Source organism: Protopterus annectens, chromosome 5.part1, assembly GCF_019279795.1.
Source record: "Protopterus annectens isolate FY-2018-M chromosome 5.part1, PAN1.0, whole genome shotgun sequence".
NCBI classification, from domain to species: Eukaryota; Metazoa; Chordata; order Ceratodontiformes; family Protopteridae; genus Protopterus; species Protopterus annectens.
The window spans coordinates 762,722,232-762,728,810 of NC_056736.1; positions in this window are offsets into that span (position 1 = coordinate 762,722,232).

Here is a 6,579-nt window from a genome sequence, read left to right on the forward strand (position 1 = left end):
GGACCTTATAAACAAAGACATTGGCAACCTTCAAACACTGGTCCCCACCCAGTTTGGGTTTGTGAAGAGTCGATCTAGTCTCCTGAATCTGATTGACTTCTTAGAATCAGTCTCCATAGCTGAGGATGAGGGTAAGGCAGTCCACAAAGCCTATATGGACCTCGCCAAGTCTTTTGAAACCATCCCCCACTCTGGAATCATAGGTAAACTTACTAAGCTGGGCATAAATCTCTATATGTCACTCGATGGGTTGCTAACTGGCTTACTGACAGAACCAAGACTGTAAAAGTAGCAGACTCCAAATCCAGCTCCAGACAAGTAACAAGTGGAGTACCTCAGAAATCAGTCCTGGGAACACTCTTGTTTGGTATCTACTTCTCTGAAGTACAGGCCAACAGTGAGGGACTCTGGCTAACAAAGTTTGCAGATGACTGCAAACTGGTAGCCATTATTGAATCCTCAAATGATGTGCATATTCTACAAAAGGGCCTTACAGAAACAGATGCCTGGTGCCAGAGCCACGGGCTCAAGCTTAATACCAAGAAATGTATAGTTATTCCCTTTGGAAAAAGCATGTACCCATGAATTACCACATTGGTAGCAGGACACTAAACATCGCAAGTGTGATGAGAGACTTAGGGACCGAGGTAGACAGTGGTCTCACTTTCGATAACCACATCGCCACAACATTCAGGAAATCCTTCTATGTGGCACACATCATCAGGAAGTGCTTGTCATCCTGAATAAAGGAGGTCATTGTCCCACTGTACTCATCCCTCATTAGACCCATTATAGAGTATAATGCTCCGTTTGGTATGTACTTCACAAGATAGATTCAACAGCTGGAAAGGCCACAGAAACACCTCACTAAAAGAATCACAGGCCTAAAGCAGATGCCATATGCTGACCGTCCTAAAAAACTCCAGCTATACTCTGTGGCCTATCATCAGTGTCAGCTGTACAAATAATGCTCTAATATTTGATGTTCCTTTCCTCTGTTATGTATCTGTAGTAAACTAGGAGAATTGAATGGTGCAGTATTGCCCATAGTTGCATTTACTAAGAGAATCATGGTTTTGTATAATTTATTCTCACATATCCATCCTCAACCCTTTTTCCCATTTCATACATGAGGTTGGGGGTCACATCTACAGTAACAATCATCGCAATATATGAATACAATATTCCACTGGTATGTACTAGTAGCATCAAGGAGAAAAAAACATTTCTAGAGGTGGTTTAACTTGGCCAGCGGCTGCCTTTACTTATATTTTGCAATAAATTATAGAATACTTGGTAAATAGTATTAACACAAGCACTCAGGTCACTCCAAGGCAAGTACAAATATGACTCAGTCATTGTCTATGCTGGTGTGAATGACCTGAGACGTACCGCCCTGGACTACATGAAAAGAGACATAGAGGAGCTCTCTGAGCATGTAGCCCAGGCTGGTATGACCCTGACCTTGAGTAGCATCTTACCCTCACCAAGAATGATGCCACAATATGAAGACAGGATGATCAATTTAAACAATTGGCTTAAGTATTGGTGTCATTCAAAGGGGATCCAATGCCTGTCAGCTTGGGATGATATGCACGACAAGCCACGATGCTTTGCTAGGGACGGCTTGCATTGTCACCCCTGGGCTTTTGGATATATGCAAAGGCTCTTGCTGCCCCCATAGTGCCTTTTTTAGGCAAGGCTCAAAAGACAAACCCACCTCCATAGGTATCACAAGGGATAAGAAACTAAGAGTAATGCTACTCAACGCTAGAAGTCTAAACCTCAAGATGCACGCACTCGAAACTCTCCTTAGCATGGAGAACATCGATATCTGTGCAGTAACAGAAACCTGGTTCAGGACACCCGAGAGCACCCCAGCACTACCAGGTTATACCTCATACCATGCTTTTCGGGCCCAAAACTTGGACCGAACCACAAAAAGAGGGGGAGTATCGATATTCATCAAAGATACCCACACCTCCAGGTTGGTGGCAAAGCACGAAGCATCAGAGACTATCCATGTGCAACTAACAGTGGGTAAAACTGCCTTCCAGTTTATAGCCTGCTACAGACCACCCTCCCAAACCCAGGAACCCCACTCGGCCTTCCTGAGAACACTGGAAAATATGAAGGTCTCTCCGAACACCATTATATTGGGTGACTTCAACTACCCAAACATAGAGTGTGAGCATTATTCTAGCTGCGACACTCTTGCCCAAAGGTTCCTAGAATTCATAAACTCAAATGCTATGGAACAACTTGTTACCACTCCCACAAGAGGGGAAAACATACTGGACCTGATCATCACCAACATGGGGACTCTATGCTCCAGACCAGAAGTGTATGCCTCACTGGTAAGATCAGACCATAAACTGATCTCACTGGATATTCACATCCCGACCCCACCCCATGCACAGAAAACCACAGTGAAAAACTTCTCTAAAGCAAATTTCACACTCCTCAAAACTGAGGTGGAATCCTTCAAAGCCCCCGGGGCTGTGGAAATTACGTCCCAGACCACAGAATCCTTTATAAATGCATTCTATGAACACCTTCAGGAATGCATGGATCATGCAATCCCAAATAAAACCAAGACCCAATCCTCCAAAGGCAGACGACCTGTCTGGTGGACCCCAGCCATAAACAAACTATACAATAGAAGGAGGAAGCTACTACATGATAGAGCAAAATCCCTAAAAGGGAAGACATCTCTGATCAGTATTAGCAAAAAACTAAGGGCACTCATAAAACCGTCAAAGGCCAGCTTCGAGAGAAAAATTGCACAGGACACTAAGGATAATCACAAGGCTTTCTTTAGTTATGTTAGGAACCTGGGTGGGAATTCCCAGATATGCTCAGAATTAGTCCAAAATGACACAAAATACAATGATCCCACAGACATTGCCAACATCCTAGCTGACAGGTTCAGTGCAAACTTCTCTCCCACCCCCTCCACACCAAAAGGGCAAATATCTATCCCAGCAGAGTGGTGCCCCCCTGACATCTCAGATGGTCAGGTGGGAGCCGCCCTCTCCAAAGCAAAAAACACAGCATCAATGGGACCAGACGGTGTCCCAGGCTGCGTCCTACATGAACTCCAAGAAGAGCTAAACACAAACATAAAACTACTGTTCAATCTCAGCCTTACTACAGGATATGTACCCAAAGAGTGGCGTACAGCAACAGTGGTCCCTCTCCACAAAGGTGGTGCCTCAACGGACCCTGGAAACTATCGCCCCATAAGCCTGACTAGCTTGGTCTGCAAAGCTATGGAAAGGATCATCATGGACCTCATAAATAAAGATATTGGGGACCTACAGACACTGGATCCTACCCAGTTTGGCTTTGTTAAGGGCAGATCCTGCCTCTTAAACCTGGTTGACTTCTTTGAAACAGTCACCAAGGCCATTGAGGAAGGGAAGGTGGTCCACACAGCCTATCTGGACCTCGCAAAAGCCTTCGATACAATACCCCACTCGGGCATTATAGATAAGCTCACCAGCTTAAATATGAACCCCTATGTCACTAGATGGGTTGCAAACTGGCTCAAGGACAGAACCCACATGGTTAGAATTGCTGGAGCCATGTCAGACTCCAAACCAGTTACAAGTGGCGTCCCACAAGGCTCAGTCCTGGGACCTCTCTTGTTTGGTATATATTTCTCGGAGGTACAGGCCAACACGGAAGGACTGTGGCTGACCAAGTTCGCAGATGACTGCAAATTGGGTGCCATAATCGACTCTCCCGCCGACACAAGCATCCTCCAAAAGGGCCTCACAGAAACAGACAACTGGTGCCAGAGCCATGGCCTCAAGCTAAACGCCAAAAAGTGTATAGTCATCCCCTTTGGCAAAAACAAAGTGCCCACAAATTACCACATAGGTGGTAATCCATTAAGTACAGAAGAAGTAATTAGGGACCTGGGGACCCTAGTTGATAGCAATCTCTCATTTGACAACCACGTGGCCAAAGTGGTTAGAAAAACATTTTATATAGTCCACCTAATCATGAAGGGATTCACATCTAGATTAGGGGAGGTCATCGTGCCTCTTTACTCATCCCTCATCAGGCCCATAATCGAGTACAATGCCCCTTTTGGGATGTACCTTACCAAACACCTGCAGCAACTGGAAAGACCCCAAAAGTACCTCACCAAGAGGATCAAAGGGCTCAAACAGATGCCATATGCTGCCCGGTTAAAGAAACTCCAGCTCTACTCAGTGTCATAACGCCTGCTCAGAGGTGACCTGTGCCTGACGTATAAGGCCATGTCCAACCCGGAATTAAGGGACATGCTGCACCTCAGAAAATCCAAATCCCATCGAGCTACACGCTCGAGAGACTTGAACCTCAGCACTGAAATAAATAGGACATGCTGGAGGGACAGATTCATAACCTAGAGGCTCCCTTCACTCTGGAATAAAATCCCAGTCCAGGTTAGGCAGAGTCCCTCACTGACTCTCTTCAAGAGGAATCTTGATGAGTGGATGGGAGATCATAGGTTTACCCCGGGTATCACTTCTGTGTCACTGTTAGACAGAGGCACAGTATACTAACCTTGAAAAAGGGCATAGCAAAATTAATTTAAAATGGGTGGCGAAAGCCAAACACACTCTGGCTAGGCTTATAAATGCTCTAGGGCAGATAGCCTAGTATGAACCTATGAATCTATAAAAAAATTCAGTCTCACTGGACATGTGATCAATGTGCCCATTGTAATTCAAGCATGGAAAGAATTCCAGCCATTGGTGAGCAACTTCTACTGGGATACACAAAGTAAAGCCATCAGCAGGTATTTTATGATAGAGTAAAAAGTGTAATGACGTACTGCAAAACTATAGACAGTTGAAAGGATAACTGCTAGAACTACAATCAATTATATTGTGATTAGCTTTCCCTCCCAACAGTCCGGACTTTGGCAGAGTGTCCCTCAGTATTCCTTATACCCTTGCCATCTCCCTCATACATTGGCATTCTTCATATTATGCAGGCAAACACACATTTTATTTTAGCTACTGTCTTAATTTTAATTTTTATTTTACAGGAAGTTAGAGACATGTCAAGAGTTTAGACAGCAGGCTGAAACGAGTATTTTTTCCTGCCACTGATATTTGATAGTAAGTACAGGCTTATTAATGTTTGATGTACAACGCCCTGCTCCAGGAAAGGCAAAACAAAAAAAGGACTCCCGCAGTTACTAAGCCGATCGCTGCAATGTTAGCGACCGGCTTAGTACAGTTAGATGTGGAACCCTCTTGCACCTATTTCGTTCTTCAAGAAGCAAAAAGAAAGAAAAAAGAGAAAACTGACTCCACAAATGACTCTACAGTAATAAGCCGATCGGCTTATTACTGGTTGATGTACAGCCCTCTAACGTTTAACGGCAGCACCAATTCCCCTCAGCAAGGACTTAAATGTGCAAAAAAAAAAAAAAAAAAAACGCACTCTGCAGTAATAAGCCGATTGGCTTATTACTGGTTGATGTACAGCCCTCTGCCGTTTAACGGCAGCACCAATTCCCCTCAGCAAGGACTTAAATGTGCAAAAAAAAAAAAAAACGCACTCTGTAGTAATAAGCCGATCGGCTTATTACTGGTTGATGTACAGCCCTCTGCCGTTTAACGGCAGCACCAATTCCCCTCAGCAAGGACTTAAATGTGCAAAAAAAAAACGCACTCTGCAGTAATAAGCCGATCGGCTTATTACTCGTTGATGTACAGCCCTCGGCCGTTTAACGGCAGCACCAATTCCCCTCAGCAAGGACTTAAATGTGCAAAAAAAAAAAAAAACGGACTCTACAGTAATAAGCCGATCGGCTTATTATACACACACACACACACATACATACAGTTCAGTCTCTCATGCATCATTAATACACACAAGCATGCACACACATTCATTCTGAGTTCTGCATTCAAAAAAACACGCACACTGGTTTCACAAACACAACCTGCTCTGCATGCACACAGACATACATACTGCTTTTAGGCACGCATTCACTCGCACACAAACAGGCAGAAGTACTTCTCAAACACATGCATGCATACACAACAAATGAAAAATACATTTTTAGACTTTAGTACATAACTTTGGTAAAATAGTTGTATGCATTCTAGGTACTTACCGAAAAAAATGTACGATATGCTGTGTGTGTTCAACGGACTTTGCCTGCTGTCCTGTTTGAAAATGCCTTGACACAACAATGTTTTCGCTCCGGGTTGAAACTGGGGAGGTTAAACAGTTCCACAACAAGTTTTACTGAATGGTTATAGTCAGATAAGCGGGTGACATCACAGTGTGGGGCGGATCAGGATCATCAGGAGAAAACTACTGATTTGCTTGTGTCGAAGGTACGTCAGGAAGGTAGAGACCAACTCTACCTCAAGGAATGCGATACCAAAGGATGGGGGATGGGCTTTCCTGCCCTATGATACGGAAAGGCAAACATGTAGAACGAATAAACTTCTGTTTGTGTTCTGCTAAGTCATTAGTGCTGGAATGAGTTTATAGGGAAAGATAAAGACTCTGGGCTGAGTTAAATTGTAGTGGAGCCCGGAGTTTTCCTTTAACCGGGCT